Genomic DNA, 27,294 nt, shown 5'->3' on the forward strand with positions numbered 1-27,294 from the left:
ACCCATAGCGACCCTGTACAGGGTTTCCGAGGGTGTAAATCTTTACGGGAGTAGAAAGCCTCATCTTTATATATTGTTGTTAAGTGTTGTGTAGTTGGTGTCAAGTCATAGCAGCCCAGTATACAGTTTCTAGGGAGTTACTGGTGTATTTGAACCACCGACTTTGTGGTTCAAACTGACCTTGCAGTCTTGTGCTTATCCTATAGTAACAAAGCAGGACTCTATATATAGGAGCTTTGGTAGCATAGTGGCTACAAGTCATGCTGCTAACCTCAAGGTCAGCCCTTCAAAACTCTAGTCTGTGAAAGAAAGATGAGGCTTTTTGCTCCAATGAAGTATCTCTCTCTCTCTTTCTCTCTCTCTTCCCTACCTACCTACCTACCTACCTACCTACCTACCTACCTATCTATGGTAGATAAATAGATAGATATATAGACATATAGATACATAAATACATGCTGTTAAGTGCCATCGAGTCTGTTCCAACTAATAGCAACACTGTCTATGGTTTCCAAGGAGCGGCTGGTGTGCTTGAACAACCAACCTTGTGATTCAAACTGACCATGTAGTTGAGCATAGATATATAGATATATAACTTTCACTGATTTTCCTTCTTTATAGAACTCAGCCTAAGCAATTTGGTACCGAGAGTAGCTCTAGAGAAACATAATCATAAGGATGAATTTCTAAATTGGGTCTCAAATATAACTTATTTTGCAGGCACTGATAACTCTGCATCTACTACTACAGGGCAATGGTGCTGATAACACATGGCATGAGGTGGCAATGTTAGCAAATAAAATAGTGCCACCAAAACATTAGATGTTGGAGAGCAGCGAGGCTCTGTGTGTGTGTGTGTGATACTTTCCTGCAATTTTGTCAAGATAAGAAATATAAAGAAGCTGGTTGGTTTCTCCTGCTTACAAAATAGCATATTTTTCACTTAGGGGGAATTAGTCCCAGCTTAAGTGCCACATAAAGACCTCAAAGTTTCCACCTATACCCTGAAGAAAGCTTAATTCCCTGTAGTAGCAGAGCTGATACTGCAGAAAAACAAACCCTGATTCTTATCATAAGAGTGGCTGAATTTCAATGCCTGGTTAACTTCCAACTTAGAATGGTGTCTGAAGTTCAAGTGAGTGCATTGATTTGGAAAGAATGGGATCCTAAAACTTAGTATGGGGATATATGGGCTGATAATAAGGAAGGTGGTGATATAGACACCATACATTCCATTGAATCACTCTTGCCATCAGCCCCACCCCCACATCTGAAAAGATTACTCCATATTGGTCTGTTGACCTATTATAAGTAAAAACATTGTCACTTCTGCTCATGCATAATGATATTTAACCAATTGTGCCTGCTGAGATGATGCCTGAGGTGTTGTCTGAGGCAATGGAAGACATTGCTAATTGTTCCCAGGAAATACCTCCACCAATTATTGCTTCTAGAACTATCGTTGTTGTTAAGTGCCATCCAGTCCGTTTGGACTCATGGTGACCCTGTATAGGGTTTCCCAGAAGTGGCTGGTGAAATTGAACCATAATTCTTTTGGTTCAAACTAATGTTGCAGTCCAGCACATTAAACCACAGCGCAACACTACAATTTTAACTAGACTTAAATCCCAGTGAGTCCCAAAAGGTGAAATATAAATTGTTACCCAGGGTTGACTGGGCCCCATGAATGTAGGAGCCAAGTGGCAGCACGTAATTGATAAAAACAAGGTGGTTATGGTTACCATAACAGACAGCAGATTCAAAGTAGTAATCAGAATAGTCTGATTCTTACGGACTTATAATGTTTGCTACTGGCATGGTGTTGTAGTATCAGCACTGGAATTCTAATCACAAGGTCGACAGTTCAAACCCACCAGCTGCTTCTTGGAAACCCTATACAGGGTAGCTATGAGTCAGATACAACTAGATGGCCAGAACAAGTTAGGTAGGGTGTCGCTAGGAGTGAAATAGATAGTATTTATACTACTAATTATTTCTATCTGTACAAAAGGATGAATTATCAGTCAAGTGAACAGTAGATAGAATAGAGAGAAATAGCCTTTCAGTCAGTTCCCAGACTTGAGCAAATGTATAGACCCACAACTCCTTAAATGAAGGAGTGACCAGATTTCCTTGAGGAAGGACCTCACTACATTATCAAAATGGATCTGTGGTTTTTAACATGAGTGATGGTTCATTGGGGAAAAGGAAATAATTTTTTCAAAGATTACTGGACATTGTTTCTGAATCGACACTAATTCCAAGAGACTCAAAACATCACTATGGCCCACCAGTCAGCTGAAGCATATGAAGGCCAAGTTTTTAATAGAGTCTTAACTAAAGTTCATTTCACTGTTGGTCCAGTAGATCCTTGAAACTATCCTGTAGTAATTTCCCCAGTCTTAGACACATAATCAAAATACACAAACTCAGCAACTGGCCAAACCCCCAAATTGGATTCCTGAAATGTGTAATAAGGTCTATTACAGTTGGAAAATCCAAGTGGAAACCATTAGTACTCTTTTTACCTAGAGAATGAGTAAACTAAAGCAGTAGTACATTCATGGAGCTATTGATGGATTAGTGTTACAATCAAGGACTTGAAGGGCACAGGGCTGGTGATTCCCAGCAGATCCGTATTTAACTCAACTATCTGATCGGTGCAAAAACATCTGTTTTTGAGAATGGAAGTAGACTACTGTAAACTGCACCAACTGCAGCAGTTGTTCCAGACTTTGTTTCACTGCTTGAGCACATTAATAAATCTCCTGGTACCTGGTATACAGCTATTGATCTAGACACTGACTTTTGCTCAATTAAAATTTCTAAGAATCATCAGAAGCAGTTTGCCTTTAGTTGGCAAGGTCAATAATACACCTTCAATATCTTACCTCAGAGGTACATCAACTCTCTGACAATATGCCATTAATTAGTATGCAGGGAATTGGTTCACATTTTCCTGCCACAAGGCATCACAATGGTCCACTGCATTGATGACATTATACTGGTTAGACCTAATGAAGAAAAAGTATCAATGACTCTAGACTTATTAGTAAAGCAATTGCGAGCTCAAGAGTGGGAAATTAATCCAACAAAAAATCAGGCATCTTTCACTTTAGTGATGTGGGGCATGTAGGCACCTCTGCTCCTTGGATATATGATCCAGCAGACCCAATGGTACGTGAAATGGCAGTGGCAGATAGAGATACAGTATGGAGTCTTTGGCAAGTCCCTACTGATGAATCATAGCACAGACCCTTAGGATTTTAGAGAAAAGCCCAGTCATCCTTTGCAGATAATTGCTCTTCATTTGAGAAATAACTTTTGGCTTGTTACTGGACTTTAGTAGATATTGAATGTTTTACCATGGGCTACCAACTCATCATGAGATGTGAGCTACCTATTATGAACTGTGTATTGTTTGACCCACAGAATTATTAAGTTGGATGCACACAACAGCTCTTCATTATTAAATGAAAGTGGAATATATGAGATGGGACTGGAGAAGGATATGAAAGCACAAGTAAGTTGCATGAGGAAGTGGCTATATGCCCATGGTCTCCACTCCTGTCACATTACCTTTTCTCTCCCAATCTACACCTATGGTCTCATGGAGAGTTCTTTATGAAGCATTGACTGAAGAAGAGAAAATTCATGCTTGGTTTACTGATGGTTTTCACAATATGGAGGCACAACTTAAAAGTGAAGAACAGCAACTCTACAACCTCTTTCTTGAACTCCTCTGATAGACAATGGTAAGGGGAAATCCTCCCCATGGGCTCAACTTGCATGTTAAGAGAAATGACCAGATGTGTGACTGTACACTGATTCATGTGTTGTGGTCAATAGTTTGGCTAGATGGCCAAGGACATGGAAGAAAATGATTGGAAAATTGGTGACAAAGAGGTGTGTAGAAGAGATATGTGGATAGATTTCTCTGAATGGAACAAAAAAAGTGAATATATTTGTGGCTCATGTTAACATGCACCAAAATTGATCTTGGCAAAGGAGGGGTTTAACAATCAAGTGGAGAAGACACTTTCTGTGGAAACTAATTATGTTCTTCCTCCAATCACTCTTGTCATTGCCCAATGGGCTCATGAACAAAGTGGACATGGTCACAGGGATGAAGACTATGCATAGACTCAGCAGCATGGACTTCTATTCAACAAGGCTGACTAAGCTACAGCCACTGTTCAGTGCCCCTTCTGCAAGCAGCAGAAACCAATATTGAGTTCCAGATTTGACACCATTCTTTAGGGAGATCATTCAGAAACCTGGTGGTAGGTTGATTACATCAGACCACTTCTATTATAAAAAAGGCAGCATTTTCTTCTTACTAGAATAGACACTTACTATGGACATGGATTTGACTTTCCTGTACACAATGCGTGTGCAAAAACTACTATCTGTGGACTTACAAATTCCAAAGGGAGGAATACTCCCACCTGGAAACAAAGCACTGATTCCATTAAAATAAGATTTATGAATTCCCCTTTTCCATTTTGTTCTCCTCGTGCCTCTGGATGAATAGGCAAAGAAAGACTTACTATATTTGGTGGCACGATTGAACCTTTTTCCCAAAGGGAAATTGGACTGACATTGAATAATGAGGGTAAAGAAAAATGTGTGTGGAATCCAGGAGATTCTTCAGAGTATTTTAGTATCACCATGCTCTGTGATTAAAGTCAGTGGTACACTTCAACAACCAATTTCAACAGGACAACTGACAACTCAGAAAATTTGTGAATGAAGGTTTGAGTCACTGCACCCGGCAAAGAATCACAACCAGCTGATGTTCTTGCTGAGAGCAAAGGTGATACGGAATCAGCCTAGGAAATTGGTAGTTTGAAATACCAGCTACAACCCTGTGGCCAATTGAAGAAACGAGTACTGTAATGGTTATAAATATATATGTTTTTGCTTTGTTTGTAAGTGTAGATGAAATATTTTTGCTTTGTTCATTTGTGAAATATAAGATGTAGATGAGTCAGTGCCTTTTCAGTTGTTCTCCTTAGTTACATCATGTTACATGTCAGTATGCCTTCACAGTTACCTTTATTTAGAGAATTTGCATGTGGTTTAAATGTGTCAAGTTGACAAGGGGTGGGCTATGGTAGTTAAGTTTTTTTGTCAACTTGACTAGACCAGTATTCTAAGACTTGGCAGTTGGTATGTGGTTATCCCCATGTTGAGATCTAATATGGTGTAGTAAACTCTATGATGATTGGCTATGAGTAGGTATAGTTAACTGTACAATGATTGGTTATGAATAGCCAGTCAATTGAAAGCATGTTTCCTTGGAAGTGTGGCCTGTTTCTACCATATTAGACACTCAGGCAAAGATTATTTGCTTTCTTCTATGTCTGGATTTTGTACCTGGATCATCATCCAACCTCGATTTCTTTGGAAGTGAGCCAAGGGCCTCCTCTATTACCTGCTAGTGCTGACAGCCAACAGAAGTCTGCCTTCTTACCTGCATGCCTGCTTGTCTGTCTGCAAATCTTGGTTCATCTGAACCAAACTTAGGTCTCTTCCACCTCTACAATTGTGACCTATTTCCTTGGTACTAACTTCTCTTTATTCAGATACTTACATTTATGCATGATTTACTGGTTTTTCTTCTTTATAAAACCCTACCTAACACAGGTGCCTTACAAAATAAAAAGATCCAGTCAAAACAGTGGATTCAGTGTGAATTTTTTAGGCCAGTTAAATTCAAGGTAGAGAGTTCAACTCAGAAGATCATGGTGACTGTTTGGGGGAATCACTTTCTAAAAGGACAAAAGATGATGAAGTTTTAAGAAAATGGAAACCTGCAATGGTGTAAAAATGGCCAGAAAAATAGCAAGGACTTTGCTTTTTTCATCACAGCACCTGTTCATTCTTTGGGAAGCTATACCACAGCCACATTGCAGCTGTGATCTTTCCCATTAAGACTTAATATTGTTACCAAAATGCAAGGAAAACTGGAAAACACCAGTTTGAACCCTATGAGTATGCCAAAACAGCCATGCTGAAGCTGTGTAAATCAAAGAATTATTTTGGGAAGGGCTATGAAAACAATATTGACAGAAATATTGTTGTTGTTAGGTACTGTTGAATCAGCACAGACTTATAGCCACCCTATACACAATAGAATGAAACACTCCTCTGTCCTGTGCCAACCTCACAATCATTGCCCATCAGTGCCACCACGGTGTCAATTCATCTTGTTTGGGTTCTTCCACTTTTTCTCCAACTCTCCACTTTACCAAACATGCTATCCTTCTCCAAGGACTAGGTCCTCCTGAAAAAAATGCCTAAAGTATGAGAAATGAAGTCTGGACATCCTGGCTTTCAGGGAGCATTCTGACTGTACTCCCTCAAATACATAGGTTTCTTCTTTTGAAAGACTATGGTACTTTCAATATTTTCCTTCAACATCATAACTAAAATGCATTACTTCTTCTATGCTCTTCCTTATTCACTGTTCAATTTTCATATGCATATGAGGTTACTGAAATTACCATGGCTTGGATCAGGGCATGGCACACATTATTCCACAAACTGACATTTTTGCTCTTGAACCCTTAAAAGAGGTCTTACACGGTAGATGTGCCTAATGGTATATGTCATTTGATTTCTGACAGCTGCTTCGAAAACTGTTGATGGTTGGTCTGAGCAAAACGAAGTCTTTGACAACTTTAATCTTTTCTCCATTTATGTGGATGCTGTTTATTGATCCAGTCATGAGGATTTTTTTATTCTGTTACATTGAGATGCAGCCCATACTGAAAAATATGGTCTTCAATCTTCATCAGTAAGTATTTTAAATCATTTTTTATTTCAGCAAGTAAGGTTGTATGACCTGCATATCACAAGGTTTTAATGACTCTTCCAATAATCCAGATGCCATGTTTTTCCTCATATAATCCAATGTCTCAGATTATTTGCTCAGCATACAGATTGAATTAAGTGTGGTGAAAGAATACAACCCAGGCACACAACTTTCCTAATTTTACATCATTTGGTGTTCCCTTGTTCTGTTTGAGCAACTGCCTCTTGGTCTATGTACAGGTTCCTCATAATCACAATTAAGTATTCTAGAATATTCATTCTCACAATGTTGTCTATAGCTTGTCATTTATCTACACAATTGATAGCTTTTGCATAGTCAATAAAGCACAGGTACACATCTTTCTGGTATCCTCTGCTTTCAGCCAAGATATATCTGTTTTCAGCAATGATTTCCTCATTTCACATCCTCTTATGAATCTAGCTTGAACCTCTGGAAGTTCTCTGTCAATGTGTGGTTGCAGCAGTTTTTGTATTATTTTTAGCAAGATTTTACATGCATGTGATATTAATGATTTCTGCATTCTGTTGGGTTGCTTCTATTTAGAATGGGCATAAATATTCTTCCATTCAGTTGTCCAGGTAGTTTTCTTGGCATAGATGAATGAGTGCATGCATTGCTGCATCCGTTTGTTGAAATATTTCAATTTGTATTACATTAATTCCTGATGCTTGTGTTTTGTCAATGCCTTAAATGCACATTGGACTTCTCCTTTCAGTATAAAAAGCTCTTGATCATATGCTACCCCTTGAAATTGTTGAACATCGACCATTTCTTTTTGGTACAGTGACTCTGTGTATGCCTTTTATCTTTTGATGTTTTCTGCATAATTAAATATTTTGTCCATAGAATACCTTAATATTGCAGGTTAAGACTAGTATCTTTTCTTCATTTCCATCAGCTTGAGAAAGTAAGAATGTATTCTTCCCTTTTGGTTTTCTAACTTCAGGTCTTTCCCCATTGCATTATAATATTTGGCTTTGTCTTCTTGATCTTACCCTTGAAACTTTCAGTTCAGTTTTTTTTACTCACTCATTTCTTCCATTTGCTATAGCATCTCTATGCTGGAGAGCAAGTTTCAGAATCTCTTCTGCCATCTATTTTGCTCATTTCCTTCTTTCTTATGTTTTTAATGACTTTTTGTTTTCTTCCTAAATGATACTCTTGAAGTCATCACACAACTCTCTGGTCTTCTGTCATTAGTGTCTAATGCATCGCCTCTGCTCTTCAGATGATGTCTAAACTGAGGTGGGATAAGTTCAAGATCATAATCTGGCTCTTGTCAACTTGCTTTAATTTTCATCAGATTCAATCTGAATTTGCACTGATATTGATGATGTGTTCCACAGTCTACCACTGGTCTTGGTTTGACTGATGTTATGGAGCTTTTCCACTGTCTCTTTGCACACGTGTAGTCAATTTGATTTCTTCTATTCCATTTGGTGAGGTCCATGTGTACAGTAATCGTTCAAGTTGTTGAAAAAAAGATATTTACAGTGAAGAAGTCATTGGTGTTGCAAAATTCTTATCATGCCATCTCTAACATTTCTATCATCAAGATCATATGTTCTGACTACCAATCCTTTCTCTTTGTTCCCAACCTTTTATATTATAAATGCCAGTAATTATCAATATATCTTCATTGCATATCTTATCAATTGCAGACTGAAGGAGTTGGTGGAATTCTTCAGTTTCATCATCACTGAATTTAGTTGTTCGTGCATAAATTTGAATAATAGTAGTTTTATCTGGTATTCTTTGTAGGCTTATGGATGTTATCCCAACACAGACAGCATTGTACTTCAAGACAGGTCTTAATATACTGTTTTGTTTTGTTTTTTTCTTAAATGTTTTATTGTGAATTATGTGATAGTTTACATGGGAAAACATTAGTTTTACATTCATTCTATTGTATATCGTCTCATTGTCATGGTTACCATCCCCTTCATGCAATCCTTCCCCCATGCCCCCAGGTCTTCAGCACACAGTCGCTCTCCCTCTCTGGGTCTAAAATCTCCAGCTGCTCCATCACTCCACGTCATCATCTCTGGCTCCGTTTCAGGCATCAATGCTTCTCTGGTAGGGTCCCGCTCTCTTCTCTTCTCCCTTGATGGTCCTAGGGACCTCCGCTCCTAGACTGAAAAGTTAATCACTCCCCTCCTTGCTATAAAACATCTACCTCTACATTTCCAATCCTCACAATCAGTCCTGATAACAATTATTCACTATTGTATCACAAGAGACCCTTCTGCATTTCATTGTAGCAGCCCCGCCTAGTCAGACTGAATGCTATTCACTGGAGATTCTACCTTCCTCCAGTTCCTCTGGATCTAGGTTCCCCCTTGAAAGCTTGTAAGCCAGTCACTTCTTGCCTTTGTAGCCCCCCACCCCCCATTTTGGGTAGCCGATGTCCAAGTTGCCCATTCCTGTCTACTCTGTGTGTGGAGTGGGTGGGAATGATTCTTGCTGTAAGGACTTGTTCCCTTACAGTGATTCTAATAAAACAGAACGATACAGAAGTCCGAATAATCTCAAATACATTAGTTTGCTAAAGTATTTGTATAGACTATAAATAATTGCATGATCTATTTTTTAAATTATTATTTATTTCTTTACATCTTTCTAAACGTGTAAAACATAGTACATAATTCTTACCCAGCATCCGAGTTAATAGGCTATGTGAAAGGTGATGGTTAATGTGTTTGAATGCTGGTTTTGAATGTCAGATGTATTCTGGATTCAGGTCTCTTTCTTAGAAAACCAGCTATATTACCTCAGAGGTTTGTTTCTACTAAAATTTCAGCTCAATGACATTGCTTATAAAGTTATCGCATGATTTTTGAGAAATTCAGTGCATAATTAAATGTACTTACTGTGTTCAAATTGAGACTTCTACTAATAATTTCATTAATTCCCATATGACACTCTAGGATAAGCACTGGACTGCAAGGTCAGTTGAACTGCAAAGTTGGTGGATCAAACTCACCAGCTACTCCTCAGAAACACACTCACAAAGTTAGAACCAGCTTGACAGCTCTTCACAACAACAACAGCAACACAATGCATAAATGCAGAATATATCCTACTGGTCCATGTTTTAAACTATATTTAAAAAATGATTAGTTAGTTTATTTGGGGGAGTAATAGAATAACAAAATGGAGGCTAATGGAAAATGAATAAAAGACCATCAACATAAATCAGTTCAGAAAGTCAATGATTTTCATCTGATTGTTTTCATTTCTGCTTTCTTTGTGTCTAGATCAGTGTCAAGTACATAGTGGGTGTTCAATGATTCAATAAATCATATGAATTGAGGTGTTTAAATGAATGAAGAATTTATAAGTTAATTGATCAGGGGAGTACAGAAAATGAAACTATAGAAGAAGAAAATAAAAAAAATAAAAGGAAGAATTACAAGCTATAGGAAATGAAACGAGACAATCAAAGATGTGCTTGAGAACATAACTGACAGAAATATAGACATTTTCTTTTCAACAAAAATTGACAAAAGAAGCATAAATGGAAGGAAACCAGGGTCAATATTGGCTTCATTACAATCACTGTAACACCTAAAGACTTCTAAGGAAAGAATGCACTGCCTCTGCAAACAGGGATTCTTCAGTCACTAGAGATATTTGACAAGAAAAGATACAACAATATCGAATGTATGTTGTAAAAGAAATTCAAGGACTAGATCAGTGCTGAATAAAAGAATATTAGTTTGTTTGTATTCTGAAATCCAATTATTCTGCAAGAATGGAGCATGAAATGTGTATATGTCTTGTGAATCAGTCAGAGAAAAGGAAAATACTGTTACAATCTCTGTTTTCATTTATCTCTCTCAAATAAAGGAGATTAGAGAAAGGTAGAGAGGACAAGTATCCTCTAAGTTATTCCCACGGAATTTGCCCAGTTGTTTATTCTATCAAACAATAGGATTGTATGAAGTAAACTGATGCGTCTGGAATAAAATCTTAGGTAGATATTTGCTATTAGAATTATTTTTTAATTTCTCAACTGTCACCATAATTATTTTGACAACTATTTTATTTATATTAAAAGTATAATTTAGGTCATACAATAAAATACAATGAAAATAATATTTATTGTATAGTAAAAGGGAAAATAAATGAGCTATTTATTATAATAATCTAAATATTTCAGCTCAAAGGTACTCTACAGCAGTTTTTATAATTTTTCTAAGACAGAAAATGAAATATTAATCAAAATGTCACTATTTTTCTTTATTACAATTTAAAAAATATATCCCCACTTCTGCCTTTGCCTAGAGGAAGTATATTAATAAATGTAACCTGCTTCAGTTATATATCAAGGGGTGAATATCAGACAGGTATTGCACTGCTCTGAGATGCTCAGTACAAATTTAGATTTAAGAAATGAATACACTTTAAAATTAGCATATGACTTAGTATATACAAGATTGGCAATACAGGAGTAGTATCTTTTTTCAGAGAATAATACAGTTTTAACATCACTTAAAATAATTAATATACCTATCTAAAACAGCCAATTTCACCCTAAAATATATATGAAAACACATGAATAGATAATAACACAAAATATTAAAAATTAAGGCTATGAGAAATCATATGGGCAAAATTTAGGAATTCTTTTTTCCTTACATATACAATGGATGGAACCAAGTATGGAAAAACTGGATGGAAATAAATAAATAAATACTGACTCAAAGAAATCTCTATTTATTTTATTTCTACCAGCGGTTCTGCGGAAGAAAGATGAGGCGGTCTGCTCCTGTAAAGATTTACAGCCTTGGAAACCCTTTGTAGGGTCACTATGAGTCAGATCCAACTCCATGGTACTTAACAACCACAACAATGTGTGAATCCTACTGATCAGAAGCCCCATATCTCAAATTAGAAATGAAAATAAAATATATTCATGAAGGACTATGTGATAGATAGCAAGATAGATGATGTTGTTGTTACTGTTAAGTTGGTTCTGATTTATAGGGACACTGGAGTCCTGTGTGGCGCTGTAGGATAAGCACTGGAATGCAAGGACAGTTTGAACCTCAAGGTCAGTGGTTCAAACATATCAGCCATTCCTCGGAAAACCTCTACAGGTCTCTCCTCACTCAATGGCATTTAACAACAACAATGCATGACAAAAATTGAAGCACTGCCTCGTCCTGCATCTTCCTAATAATTGGAGCTAGGTTTGAGTTCCTGGTTGCTCCACTTTGCCAATATATCTCATTAGGAGTCTTTCTTTTTTTCACTGACCCTCCACTTTACCAAGCATGATGCCTTCTCCTCATAACATTTCCAATGTCTGAAGTCTGAGAAACAAAGCTTCACCATCCTGATTTCTAAGCATCTAGCTGCACTTCTCCCAAAATGATTTTTTTGTTGTTGTTGTTGTTGTTCTGGTCATCCACGTTACTCCTAATATTCTTTTCCAACACCATATTCAAATGCATTGATTCTTCCTGGGTCTTCCCGGTTCACTGTCCAATATTCAACTGCAAATAAAGCAATTGAAAATACCTTGACTTGGGTCTGTTTCAAGTTAATCCTCAAACAGACATCTTTGCTCTGTAACACCAGGAGTCTGGGTATAACACTATAGGATAAGTACTGGACTGATAGCCATAAAGTTAGTTGTTCAAACCCACCAGCCACTCCTCAGAAACATTATACAAGGTATCTATGAGTCAAAATCAATTCCAGAGCACTTAACAACAACAACAAGACAGCATATTTGCCTAATGTAATACATCCTTTGTTTTCTTGACTGATACTTCCATGAGCATTGATTTTAGATCCAAGCAAAATGAAATCGTTGACAATTTAAATATTTTCTTCATTTATCTTGATGTTATTTATTGATCCACTTCTGTGGCTTCTTGTTGTCATTACATTGAAGTGCAATCCATACTGTAGTTTTTTATCTTCATCAGTAAGCATTTTAAATCCTCTTTGCTTCCAGCAAGCAAGGTTGCATCATCTGTACAATCAAGGCAATTAAAGAGTCTTCCTCCAATCCTGATGCAATGTTCTTCTTCATATAATACAGCTTTTCAGATTATTTGCTCAGCATATAGACTGAATAAGTATAGTGAAAGGATACAACTGTAACACACATTTTCCTGATTTGAAACCATTTAGTATCCCCTTGTTCTGTGCTAATGACTGCTTCTTGGTCTATATACATGTTCCTCATGAGCAAAATTGTGCTGTGGAGTACCCATTATTTGCAATATTATCCATAACAAGTCATAATTCATGCAGTCTTTGAATATCCAATAAAATAAAAGTAAACATTTTTTTTGTATTCTCTGCTTTCAGCCATAATCCATCTGACATCAACAGTGATATCTCTATTTTCACATTCTCTTCTGAACTCCACTTTAAATCTCTGGCAGCTCTCTCTTCATGTACTGCTGCAACCATTTTTAAATTGTCTTTAGAAAAATTTAACAGGCATGTGATATTAATGATATTGAATTCTGTTGAACCACCTTTCTTTGCAATGAGTACAAACATAGATATCCTTCAATCAGATGGTGAAATAGCTGTCTTCCAAATTTCTTGCTATAGATAACTTAGGGCTTCCACTTAAACAAAATGCATCAGTTTGTTGAAAGATCTCTATTTGTGTTCCAACAGTTCCAGTAACCTTGTTTTCCACCAATGTCTGCAGCGCAATTTGGACTTCTTCTTTCAATACCATAAATTCTTAATCTTATGCTACCTCTTAAATGGTTAAACATCAACCATTCCTTTTTGGTACAGTGGCTTTGGGTTTCTTCCATCATCTTTTTCTTTACTTGCTTATGCATTTTATTTCTTTTTCCCAAATCATAAGACCCATCTTCTATTGGTGCTTTCTACATCATTCAATATTTTACCCATGTTATTGTTGTTGTCAAGTACAGCTGAATCGGCTCCAACTCATAACGACCCTGTATAGGATTTCCAAGGAGCTTCTGGTGACTTTGAATCACTGACCCTATGGTTCAAAGGACCTTGTGCATTATTCCACAACACGACACTAGGACTCCATTCCTTTAATATTTCAAGTATTGGCTTGAATCTTTTATTCAGCTCCTTACTGAGAAACACTGCTGTGTTTTTCCTTTTTGGTTTTCTAACACCAGGTCTTTATACATTTCATTATACTTGGGTGAGTCAAAAAATGTCTGCACTCTGGCTGTAGAATTTATTTTAATCAACTTTCAGAAAAGTCAAATACATTTTGACATAATCTCCTTGGTTTTCAGTACACTTTGTCCATCTGTCAACAAGCTTTCATATTCCCTTTTTAAAAAATGTGCTAGGCTGAGCTGCAAGCAACTAATGTATTGCTGGCTGTCTTCACTTCTTGATCAGAAGTGAATCATTGTCTTTGAAGGACTCCTTTCAAGGGAGCATACAAGTGAAAGTCTGATGGAACAAGATTAGAACCCTAGGAAGTCGGCTTTAACACCTCAAAATGAAGTTTTTGCAAAGTATCAAGAGTGTGGGCAGAGGTGTGTGGACGTACATTGTCATGTAAGATTGCAATGCCTTTGAATAGTAGTCCTCTGCATTAAATCTGGTCTTTAGGCTTCAGCACTTCAATGAGCATCTCACTGTAACAAGCACCATTGATTAGTGAAACTTTTTCCTGATAATGTTACAATTACTGGCCCTTGAGAATCCCAGAATACTTTAAGCATCAATTTTCTAAGTGATGGTTGACTTTTTCTTGGTCGGCAATTGAGGACGTTTCCATTACATACCCTGCCATTTACTCTCAGGCTCATAGTGATGAGTCCAAGTCTCATCAACAGTAATGATTTTTTAGAATGAATTTTTATCTTCCCTCAAATATTGGTCCAATTTTGTTTGCAAATATCCAAATGCTTCTGTTTATTCTCTTTCATAAGCTACTTTGGTACCCATCTTTTACAAACTTCTCAAAAGTCAAATCTATGATAGATTATTACATACAGCTTTGGCTGATTTGAAAATGATTTGCCACATAATCCACTCTCACTCGTCTATTCAACAGAATCATTTCATGTGCATGCTCAATGTTGTCATCAGCCATGAACATGGAAGGGCATTTATTATAACCAAAGTGAGGACAATTTTTTACTCACTCTTGTAATACTTGGCATTTCTTCTCAAGCTGAACTTTGAAATTTTCTGTTGAGCAATTTACTTTCTCATTTTTTCTATTTATGTTAGTTTCCTTATATTAAACAGCAAGTTTCAGTCTCTTCTGACATCCATCGTCATCTTTTCTTCTTTTTTAATGACCTTTGGCTTTCTTCCTATACGATGTTCTTGATGTCATCCCACAACTCTTTTGGCTTTCAGTCATTAGTCTTATGCTTCAAATCTGTTCTTGAGATTGTTTTCAAATTCAAGTTACATATGTTCAAGGTCTTATTTTGACTAGTTTGAACTTAACTTTAATTTTCTTCAGCTTTAGCCTTAACTTGCATATGAGCAATTGATGGTCTGTTCTACATTCTGACCCTGGGCATGTTTTGACTGATGATGTTGAGCTTTTCTACTATCTCTTCCATAGATGTAGTCAATTGATTTCTGTGTATTTCATCTGGTAGGATACATGTGTATTCTATGATGAGATCTCCAGCATCATTTCTATCAATAAAGCTATCAACTACTAATCCTTCATCATTATTTCTAACATTTGCATTCCAATCACCAGTTATTATCAGTGCATCTTGATTGTATATTTGGTCAATTTCAGACTTACAATATTGGCAGAACTGTTCAATTTTGTCAACTTTGCCTTTAGTGGATGGGGCATAAATTTGAATAATGATGATATTAACTGGTCTTCCTTATAGATGTATGGATATTATTCTATCACAGACAGTACTGTACTTCTAGGTCAACTTTGAAATATTCTTTTTGACCATAAATGTGGCACCATTTAACAAGAGTTTGCTAAATCTAACACAACTTTTGGGTACTTTCCAATTAAACAGACTAATACATTTGGAAAAAGAGATTAGATTGTTGGGCAGAAGAATAAATGAGTTTCAAATAAAAGAAACGTTTTCATATGGTTGTTATGAAGGATTCTAAAGATGTTTAAGCTCCAAATATATATATATATAGGCACAGTTTTGAGCATCTTTAAAATCTAAGGCACTCACCACCAATAGAAAGATATCCATGGAAGTATAAACCGAGATATGCAACGGACTAAAGTACTAGGCTGCCTACAAGAAAATGTTCAAACATTGAAGCACAATAAGAAACAAAACTGATAAAACCCAATGGCATATCCCCTGCTAGGAATTTCATTTGTCTCAGGAGACATTTCACCTATTCTCACCATCCTCAATAATGACCCTGGATTTGCCCTTATCAGGAGGCTGGTTTGAAGTTTGTCTTCAAAAACATTATAGTCTGAGAATGCTCTAAGTAATTTGGAAATTCAGCAAACACTTTGGGGAAAAAATGAATTTAATTTGCTCTTTTCCCTTACATTTTAGGAAAATAAATTCCAATATGTGCTGTCTTTTCTTTCTCCTGGCGAACATTTGTTTGATAATCAGATTTTGTCAGAAGGTCTAATCTCTCTTCATCTGGAACACTGGCAAGTTAATAAGCTTAGCTCAGAACTGCTTTTGTTTTTAATTAAACTGAGTTGATCTCATCCAAGCATTGACATATACATTTTAAGAATCTGGGTTCCCCATATGTTTGCTTTGTGTGACATTGTAAAAGCGCTGTTTTTGAACAGGTGAGTATGTGATTTTCCAGTTTCATTTGCTCTGAGAGCTTGACTCTGATCTAGAAAGAGCATTCTGACTGCCTTTCTGTTTTGCCTCAGGAGTCTACATCTCACAGTTGCTGTGTTTTCATGAAGCCACCTTTAAATCTCAGTTCTTTTCTTATGTCTTATGATTTGTACTTTCAGTAGCTGCTTTGAGTAACAATGACACAAACTGGTCTATTTAACAATGCAATGAAAGACTGGTAAGACAAAGTTCAAAAAAGAAAAACTTTTTCTAAATTGTTCTTCAAAACATGAAAAAGATTGGGTTATATAAATAGTTTATGTACCTTTCTTTGGATGGTTTAAGTAAATTATATAACAATATTTCTTCTAAGAACTCTATTCTTGTTAGTTTAGTGATTAATATCTACTTATATAACAGTTTGAATATTTCCAGAAATTAATGTAAATGAATTATTACCAACTTTTGTGTGTTCTGCCAATCTTACAAGCTAAACATTTCTAAGTGACTTAAATCTTGTATGAAAAGTGTTTAATAAAAACAGGTACTTTAATCTTCATACAAAACTATGAATTCTAGAGTGAGAATGAATTAAGAGGTGCAGGATATGTTAAAGAGGGAAAAAATGGCTAGGTAAATTCCCCACTAGTCTGGGAAGCTGGATTAAATGAAGAAGAATGCAACAAGGTGATTGGAGGATAATTCATTAACAGTCTGTGATATGCAAATGACATAAATTTGCTTGTTGAAAGTAAAAAGGACTTAACAGTACTTGCTGATGAAGATCAAAGACTACAGCCTTCAATATGGATTGCACCTCACCATAAAGAGAACAAAAATACTAACAACTGGGTCAATAAGCAAGGTCATGATAAATGGAGACAGTACTGAAGTTCTCAAAGATTTCATCTTATTGAAATTCATAATGACTAAAGGAAGCAGCAGTCATAAAATCACATGACATCTTGCATTGGACAAATCAGCTAAAAAGGATCTCTTAAAAATGACGAAAAGCAAAGATTTCACTTTGAAGACGAAAATGAGCCTGACCCAAGCCACAGTATTTTCAATTGCTTCACATGCATAAGAAAACTGGATAAAGATGATGGAAAAAAAAAAAAAAAAAGAAAAGAATTGATGCATTTGAGTTATGATGTTGTTAAAGTATATTGTAAGTACCATGAACTGCCTCAAGAACAAACAGCTCTGTCTTGGAAGATTTAACAACACTTAACAATGGAGTCCTGGTGTGGCTTCTGTGGGTTAATGTGCTAGACTGAAAATTCATTGAAGTGCAAAGTGGTTGTTCAGGCTCACCAGCTGTTCCCTTGGAAACCCTATACAGGGTTGCTATGGGTTGGAATGGACTTTCTGGCACTTAAAAACAACAACAGTAACAAGAATAACAACCGAGAAATAATGAGTTTATTTATGAAAATTCCTGGAGTTTCTGAATTAACTGAATATAAAAAATTCTATGATATTGTTGCTGTTGTTAAGTGCATCTGGTCAGCTATGACTTATAGTGACCCTGTGTAGGGTTTCCCAGGAGTTAATGCTGAGCTTGAACTGCCAAACAGGTCATTAAAATCAAACTTGCAATCCAGTCCATGACATTAAAAAGGCACAAACGCATACTAAGAAAAAAGTAAAGTATACAAGGGAAATAATTTTAGTGTCTTTTGCCTTTCAAAATATCTAGGCCAACTTGAACATAAATAAATTAATTGGGATAATCTGTCCTTGTTTTTGACCACGAATCAAAAGAGAGGGAATGAGGGCAAGATTATATATCATTGGAGCACAACCTCTGAGGACATGCAATTCTAGCAAATTTTTCAACGGATCCCTCAACCTAGGTTGAGGTATTTTAAGACAAAATAAAATAATAAATAAGCTGTCTTACTATTATAATCAGTAATTTGGTGGATATCTATCATAAAATAACAGAAAATAAGTATTTTCTATTGTTTGTTATTTGTGATGCCATCGAGTAGGTACCGACCCATAGCAATCTTATGCACAGCAGAATGAAACACTGCCCAATCCTGGGCCAACCTCACTACTGTTGCCATGCTTGACCCCATCGATGTTGCCTCTTTGTCAAACCAACTCACTGGGGGTCTTCCTCTTTTTCTCTAACCCTCCACATTACCAAACATGATATCCTTCTCCAGTGACTGGTCCCTCCTGATAATATGTCTGAAGGATGAGAGACCATCTTGGCCTCCAAGGAGCACTCTTGCTGCACTTCTTCTAAATTGGATTTATTGGCTCTTTTGGGCGCCCATGGCACTTTCAATATTCTCCTCTAACACCATAACTCAAAAGCATTAATTCTTCTATGATCTTCCTTATTTACTTTCCAGCTTTCACATGCATATGAAGTTACTGAAAATATAATGGCTTGGGTCAGGTGCACCTTAGTCCTCAAGCTGACATATTCTAAAATATAGAAATCACAATGAGCCACAACTAAAATGAAATGTAAGAAAAAAGGATTTTTTGATCCATAAAAAAAATTTTGATCCATAACTCCCCACCAAAAAAATGAAAAACAATAATATAGTCCATATAATTTAAAGTTAAATTTAAAACAGTAGAGAAAATAATGAGTTGAAAAAAAAATACTGTAGACTATTTAAACAAAGCCTACTTCAACAGTAATTATATTTTGTCATGTATATGACGGTTGATGGTTATGTGCCATGGAATCAGTTAATACTCATAGAAACCCTATATAGGGTTTCCAAGGCTGTAAATCTTTATAGGAGCAGAAAACCTAAACTTTTTCCTGTGGAGTGGTTTGTAGATTCAAACTGCAGATCTTATGGTTGGCAGTCCAATTCAAAACCCACTAATAACCAGAGATCCGTGTGGTATATATAGGTATATGTTGTTGGTGCTGTTGTAAAGTTCCATTAAGTCACTTCTGACCCATAGTGACCTTGTATAAGTCTTCTAAGTAGTGACTGGTGAGTTTGAACCACCAACCTTGTACTTCAAACCCATCTTTCTGTCCAGTGCTTTATTCCACAATGCTATACCAAATATACATATAAGCTTAAAATAATTTCTAAAATATTATAAGAAATTATTGATATTAAAATTGAATTAATAGATATCCATTATAATTTAAGGTTATATTCTTGCTTTATATGCAACAAACTATATAGATAAAAAGGAGCTCTGGTAGCGTAGTGGTTACGAATCGGGCTGCGAACCTTAAGGTCAGCGGTTCGAAACTACCAGCCACTCCGCGGGAGAAAGATGAGGCTTTCTACTCCCGTAAAGATTTACACCCTCGGAAACCCTGTACAGGGTCGCTATGGGTCGGACCCGACTCGATGGCACTTAACAACAACAACATATAGATAAAAAGTATAAACTTAAATTATAATGGATAAGTATTAACTCAGTTGCATCAAATAACCTATATAACTGGAGTGCTACCTAGGATTGTATACAAATCAAGTATAATTTTTAAGTAAAATAAAAAGGGAAGGTACATTATAACAAGCATAAATAAGAAATTGTGTGATAAGGGACCTTCAGGAAGGAAAATACTAAAGTTACTCTTCAGTCATAAGCAACATAATTCAGATAGAAAATTTGAAATTTGAGAAGAGCAAACGAAAGAGAATTGCTCATAAATCTGCATGAATATTAACAGCATAAAATAATGAGAATAGTTATAACAACAGAAACAAGAATATCATGTGAGTTTTAAACATTGAAATTATGTAAATACAAGAGCCTACAATATGTGAGAGATGGAAATGACATCAGAATAGCTTTGAATTATCAGAAAGATGTTAAAGGAACTAAATAATAATATAAATCTACAAATCTATGATTCATGCTGTAATCTCTAGAGTAGCAACTAAAAAACAACCATAAGAAGTGTACACATATATAGAAAGTTAGAAAAGCAAAAGAAAGGAATAAAATTTACATTTATTTGAAAAACAAAAATGGACGCAAAAATGACACAGAAAATTGTATCAAAAATAGACAGCAAACATTGTAATTTTATATGTTGTTGTTGTTGTTAACCAGTTCTGACCCATCGTAAACCTGTATAGGGTTTCCAAGGAGTGAATGGTAAGCTTGAGCTGCTGACCTTGCGCTTCAAACCGATTTTGTAGTCTAGCATATTAGTCCATAACATCACACCAGGATTCCAATTTTACATTTAGATATTCAGAAATGCTATTTACATTTAATAAAAATTTAATACTTTCCATAGTAAAATCAGGCTAGCTAAAACAATAAAGTAATGCAATTATGTGGATTGAGGGAGTTTGGGTGTGGTGTTGTTGGTTAATGGGCTGCACTGCAAGGTTGCTGTGAATCGCAAGGTCAGCGGTTCGAGCTCACTAGCTGCTCCTCGGAAACCTTATTCAGGGTCACTACGTGTCGGTACCAAAGAACTTAACAACAACAGCAATGTGTATTGAGAAGCTGATCTTTAAAAATAAATAAAAACAATCTGAAAGGGCTAAAAATAGTCAACTTTACATAGGGAAGCATTGCTAGAAAACTGGTTACAATTGATCAAACTAAAAGGAAGTGTCCATCAGCATCGTATATCAATGCTAAATTTGTATTTATATAATCAAATTGTTTTCATATACCATATCTAAACAGAAAAAATCATGATATGATTGAACAGTGATTGACTAATAAATAAATTTATCAAAATGAGAGCTATAAATTTTGAAAATATATATATATATATACATACATTCAACTGCATATGGATAAGCAGAACTACAATTACATGGGTATACCCATATATAGACTCAAATATTGATACAGAGATATGCTATCTGACTGTACAGGATATAATCAGGGGCAGACTGGATAGTGAAAACATGGTAAAAATTACCATCATTCAATGAGTTCCCTATTTCTGGCACATTTATCCTAAGAGCGACTGCAGTGGATTCAATAGTGATATTGTTAGGTGCTGTTAAATTGGCTATGATTCATAATAACCCTGTAAACACCAGAATGAAACATTGCTCTGCCTTCGCCATCCTCACGATTCTTTTATTTGAACTCATTGTGAAAGCGATTGTATCAATCTATTTTGTTGAAGGTCTTTCTCTTTTTTGCTGAACTTCTACTTTACTTAGCAGAGGTATGATGTCCTTTTCCAGAAACTGCTCCCTTCTGATAACACATCAGAAGTACATGAAACAAGTTTCTCCGTACTTGCTTCTAAGGAGCATTCTGGCTATGCTTCAAGACAGATTTGTTTAGTCTTCTGGGAATTAATTGTACTTTCCATATTCTTCACCAACACCATAATTAAAATGCATCAATTTTTCTTCTGTATTCCTTATTCATTGTCCAACTTACACATACATATGAGGTAAATGAAAATATGATGGCTTGGGTGAGTCCTAGAAGTCCTTAATTCTAAAAGTGGCATCTCTGTTGTTAACTCTATAAAGAAGTCTTGTGCAACAGCTTCACGCAATACAAATTTGATTCATTGACTGTTGCTACCATGAACACTGATTGTTGATCCAAGTAAAATGAAACCTTTCAAAACTTCAATGTATTCTCAATTTATCGAGATGTTGGTGTTGCTTTGAGGATTTTTTTTTTTTTTTTTTTTTTTAACATTGAGTTGTAATCCACAGGTAAGGCTGTTTTCTTTGATCTTCATGAGCAAGTGATTCAAGTGGAGTGTGAAGAAAGGTTACGCAGATGGAAACACTGACTTAAGAAATGCATAAGCCTAGATAGAGGAGATGTGGAAAAACAATAGCTTCACATTTTGATATTTTTGTTTAATGAAGTTTCCATGATTTTGTAGTAATACTTTTGAGCTTACACTCATATATTTAGTATGCTTACTTTTTTCCTTTAATATTTACAGCATTGATAACATTGTATTTCTTCTGAAAACAATGATTCCATAAGCTATGTTTTGATAAATAATAATCACATAGTCACTAAGTATAATCTACAGTATAGTCCACTTGACCATAAGACTGCTTGGGATTTAAAAAATATATATAAATATTTTGAAATGCTTTATTCTTTCCCTTTTATTATATTAATTATTTTGATCTACTGAGGCTTTTTGTTATACTTTCCATAATTTTACAAATATTTTATTTTAAAATTGTTTCAAGGATGGGTCCAAACAATTTTTATAACTAAAGTGAAATGCATGTACTATTTCTATATGAAGAGAATTATGGGTATTCCTTCAATGCTCATATAACATTAAACATATTATAATGTCATTTGATGTAGTTTTTAGTGGTGCTTGTTTATGAAGATGGAAGGTGGAGCAAGCATTTTAAGTAAAGAGAGTAATGAGTGCAACAATATTACAAAGACATTTTTATAGTTAGCCCATTATCTGTGCCTGGGGGTTTATATCTTAAGGCTTACTCTCATTATACTAAATAATGGCACACATTTTCTAAAGTTCATGAATAACATGAATCATTATGAAGTTTGAATTAATTTGTTGACATGTTTTGCTAACAAAACTCCAGAATAAGCATTTGTTTAATGACCTTCATTGTGCCTTAAGACAACTTACCATGAGGTCTGATAATTCTTCATAGTTGTTCATATTCTCTCTCTTACTTTCAAAATGTCTCCAGAGACATTATATGTATTTGGAATTAAGAACCTCAGATTCTGATGCCTCATCAGATAGCATCTTCTGGATAGCATTCCAGAGAAGCATTTTCCTGACCCGTTGCCCCACAATGTCAGGAACTATGTCACCTATCTCATGAATATTTCAATGCATCTTCTTTAGCAAGTACTGTAGCGGGTACTGAAGATGTAAATGTGGGTAGCAGTAGAACTAGTCCCTGCCCTAATGTTGCTAATGATCTAGGGCATAATACAGAAAACATGAGATTATTCAAGTAAATGCAAAATTGTGCCCATTACAATTGTAATGACTGACAATGAAATGGGAAAAGAATGGTCTAATCAAGTCAGGAAAGACTAAAGAAACATTCCACAGATAAAAAGGGATGCTTAAAGCAAGTGAACTGCCTTGCCTTGCATAATTTGAAAAGCAGCAAGCTGAAAATTGAGCTCATCTTAATGAGCTCACTTAAAAATTCCTGACTAAAAAGCACACTGAGGTGAGTCCAACTTTCAAACTACTGCTTTGCAGTGTTCAATCAATTCTTGGTTCAGGTCAACAGCCTGAGCATAGACACCAAGGATGGATGGTACAAGGACAATAAGCTGGCAGAATGCATTTACAGTACTAGAGAGTGAAGAACTGGAGTTAAGAGACTACCGATGTTCTGGGATGTGAGAAAAGAGAAATAATAATAACACTTGATAATGATTTTTGTGTCAAGGTAATTATTGATCAAGCTGTGCAGTGCAATAAGATAAGAAGCAATGCAAAATACACTTGTAACACAGAGCAGAATTACTGGTTGCCTTACAATTCTGGGGAAAAAAGTGGATTTTAAGGACCAACACAGAGGAAAAGCATCCCAAAACACATCAGACACTCAGATAGGATGCCTGGAGGTCTAGACTACTGGGATCCTCAAAAATCAGGAGTGAAGGTAACCAAGCAAAGACAGCAAGGGATACTGAAGTCAGTTTAGTCTCTAATATTTTGTGTTTATTTGTCAGTCCTTGGACTGTTAAGGCTAGAATAAAATCTTCGTTATTTATACCAAAATATTTGACTTTTAGTACAAAATTACCAAGTATGAAAAAAACAAGATGTAAAGAGTAAAATAACATACACAATAAAAGAATCATATGGAAATCAAATTTTTGAGTTACCAGATTAATTAATTGCTGTAATTAACAAGTACACAAGTATAGAAACAAGACAGAGAATTTAGGAAGATACCTGATTTCATAAACAAAGCATCAAATGAAAGTACTAGAAGTTAGAAATACAATGACGGATACTGTAAATAAAAGATGAACATATTAGCAGACTGAACAGAGTTGCTGAAAAGGTTAGCAAAGATATTTCAGAAGAAGTTAAGCAGACTGAAACAAGAAGATTCGAACGTGACAAAAATTAAGAAAATAGCAAGAAGAAATAAATTATGGAGAAGAATTCATAAAATTAATTTCACACACTTCATGGAATATTTTATCAAAGGGCAATACTTATTTTTCTTCTCCAATACTATCTCAAGCAAGGTATTTGAATAATATTTAGATACTTGTTTTAGGGGTACAAAGATACTAGTATTATTTTAAAACTAAGTAGTTATTTGTTTCTTTCATTTTTTACTTACAGTACTCTGTCTACTTAGAAAAAGCTAGAATATTTTGAGAACTTTCTTCTTACAGCCCAAACTCCAAAACATGAATTACTTTAACATTGGACATACACTGAAAAAATAATCAGTTTAGCTGTTGTAAATTCTGATCTGACTGGCAAGGTTAAAAAACATCATCTTAAACATTCAAGAAAGGTGAAAATAATAAATATGTAGATTGCCTACTAAAGATACCCATTGTTTCACCATAAGATCTATGTGGCAATAATTTGATATTATTATGCATATCTCCCACTGGCATTACATGATTAAAACTTTAAGTCAAAACTGGGGAGAAATGGAAATCAATATTAGACCATAAAATACTAAAAAATTTAGAGGCTGCAGTCAGTTTTGTATACTAATCTTACCAATATGTGAAATTACCTGGATAGATAATGTATAATAAAAGCATGGCAACATCTTTGATGCTTCTAAATTTATTTGATAATGAAGCCTCATTATGTTTTTTTTTTATAAAGCACCACTCTGATATTAAATCTGTACTATGATACAAAAACAGACATTCTTTAGCTTTTACAGTAGGATTACTTAGACAAGACACTTTTGTATCAACATAGTATGAAAGAACTGAGACCATTATCCTTATAGGTCACTAAAGGAGTTCTGGTGTGGCTCTGTAACATAAGCATTGAGCCTCAAGGTCATTTGGACTGCAAGGTCGGCAGTTCAAACTCACTAGCCACTCCTAGGAAACCCTATACATGAGTTAAAATTGATTCGGCTGCACTTAACAACAAAGGGAGTCCCGGTATGGTTCTGTAGGGTAAGCACTGAACGGCAAGGTCAGCAGTGCAAATCCACCAGTCACTTCTTGAAAACACTATGCAGGAGTGTTTTCAAGACTCTCTGTGAGTCTGGAATAGATTCAGTGGCACTTAACAACAACAACAAAAGAGTTTAAAGAGTGTCTAAGGGATATCCTGAAGTTACTGCATGCTGTCAGCTTCATTCTGCAGGAAATATTGTTGTTGTTGTCAACTCATAACAACCTTATGCACAACACAATCCAACATTACCAGTCGTGCACCAACCTCACAATTTTCACTATGCTTGAGTCCACTGCTGCTGCCACTGTGTTAGTCCATCTCCTTGGCAGTCTTCCTCTTTTTCACTGACCCTCCACTTTGCCAAGCATGATGTCCTTTTCCAGGGATTGGTCCCTTCTGACAGTAAGTCCAAAATATGAGAGACAGTGTCTTACCATCATGGCTTCTAAGGGGCATTCTGATTGTACTTCTTCCAACACAGATCTATTTGTTGCTTTGCCATCCATGGCACTTTTATTGCTCTCCTCCAACACCATAACTCAAATGCACCAATTCAACTACGGTCTTCCTTAGTCATTGTCCAACTTGTGCATGCATATGAGGTTATCAAAAATACTATGGCTTAGGTCAGGTGCACCTTAATTCTCAAACTGACATCTTTGCTCTTAAATACTTTAAAAAGGTTTCTGTAGCAGATATGCCTAACACCAATTAATGTTATAGAACTTTGAGTTTTGTGAAACTATAGCTGTATGCTAAAAGAGTTAGAAAATGCAAAACAGGGGAAGTTATTTTTGCCCTTGTTCTTTCTTTGACTTATTTTTACACCAAATACTTGGTGGTAGAATTTGGTTAAACCATCCTGTAAATGTACTCGTTAATGATGCTCTCAGACATTAAAATGACTTCCACAAGAGTGTTTTGTTCTTTTTATTAACACAGTTGTTGTTATTGTTGTTAAGTGCCTTTGAGTCAATTTCAACCCATAGTGACCCTGTATAGGGTTTCTAAGGAGAAGCTGGTGAGCTTGAACCATAGACCTTGCAGTTCAAACAGCTCTGTAGTCTGATGTATTAGCCCACAGTGCCACACCAGGACTCCTTTATTAGTTAATATTACAGGAATAAAAAGCAAAAACAAAATAATCTCCTTTTGTAAATAGATTGTTTTAACATCTCCCTATAGTTGTGTAGTTGTGAGGTGATGGTTGGTCAAAGTAACATTGCCTATCAAAGAAATCAAGGACCAGAGTATCCTGTTCTTCTGTCTTGTCCAGGACACACCTGTCAATTACTGGCTATTTGTACATTCCTAAAAGTGAACTTTTGAGTTATGGTGTTGGAGGAGAATATTGAGAGTGCCATGGGCTGCCAAAAGAACCAATAGATCCGTTTTGGAAGAAGGGCAGCCAGAGTGCTCCTTGCAGGCCAACATGGCCAAACTTCATCTCTCATACTTTGGACATATTGTCAGGAGGGACCAGTCACTGGAGAAGGATATCATGTTTGGTAAGGTGGAGGGACAGAGAAAGATAGGAAGATCCAAACGAGATGGATTGGCCAAGTGGCAGCACCAATGGACTCAAACGTGGCAACAGTAGTGGCCCAGGATCAGACAGT

Source organism: Chrysochloris asiatica, unplaced genomic scaffold (genome assembly GCF_000296735.1).
Source record: "Chrysochloris asiatica unplaced genomic scaffold, ChrAsi1.0 scaffold00093, whole genome shotgun sequence".
NCBI lineage: Eukaryota > Metazoa > Chordata > Mammalia > Afrosoricida > Chrysochloridae > Chrysochloris > Chrysochloris asiatica.